The 519-nt window shown below is 69.7% G+C and overlaps 1 protein-coding gene across 1 annotated transcript in view; it reads right to left on the bottom strand.

Moving 5' to 3' along the window:
• CELSR1 (cadherin EGF LAG seven-pass G-type receptor 1) overlaps positions 1–519 on the bottom strand; it is a gene marked incomplete at its 3' end in the record, with an annotated part of 131,659 nt that overhangs the window by 61,945 nt on the left and 69,195 nt on the right. The window lies entirely within an intron of this gene.

The raw sequence follows: 519 nt of genomic DNA, 5'->3' as shown, positions 1-519 counted from the left end.
ACAGCCACCCATCCACCGGGCCCTCACAGCCACCCACCCACTGGGCGCTCACAGCCACCCACCCACTGGGCGCTCACAGCCACCCACCCACCGGGCGCTCACAGCCACCCATCCACCCGCTGCTCACAGCCACCCATCCACCGGGCCCTCACAGCCACCCATCCACCCTCCGCTCATAGCCACCCACCCACCCAGCGTGCGAAGGGCTCTGAATGGGAGCCACTGCCCAGGAGCCCCGAGGCCTGCGGTGTCTCCGCCGGGGACTCTGCTCCTAGGAGGGTGACTGACGTCGTGGGCCAATCGGGACCTCAGAGCTCGAGTCAGGAAGTCAGTGCAAGGTTCACGGGCCGACCCCGGCCCAGCATCCGTCTGTCTCCACAGGAGGAAGGCAGAGGGAAACCCCAGAATGTGGGGGCTGGGAGCCAAGCACAGGTGCCGGGCCCCCCATGGCCCGCACCTCCTGCACCCCCGGACGCACACCCTGCCCCCACAGCCTGCACCCCCTGCACCCCCGGAACG

This window comes from Myotis davidii, unplaced genomic scaffold (assembly GCF_000327345.1).
Source record: "Myotis davidii unplaced genomic scaffold, ASM32734v1 scaffold67, whole genome shotgun sequence".
Classification (NCBI taxonomy): domain Eukaryota; kingdom Metazoa; phylum Chordata; class Mammalia; order Chiroptera; family Vespertilionidae; genus Myotis; species Myotis davidii.
The sequence above is the reverse complement of the archived record's forward strand: the minus strand, read 5'-3'. Positions and strand labels throughout refer to the sequence as shown.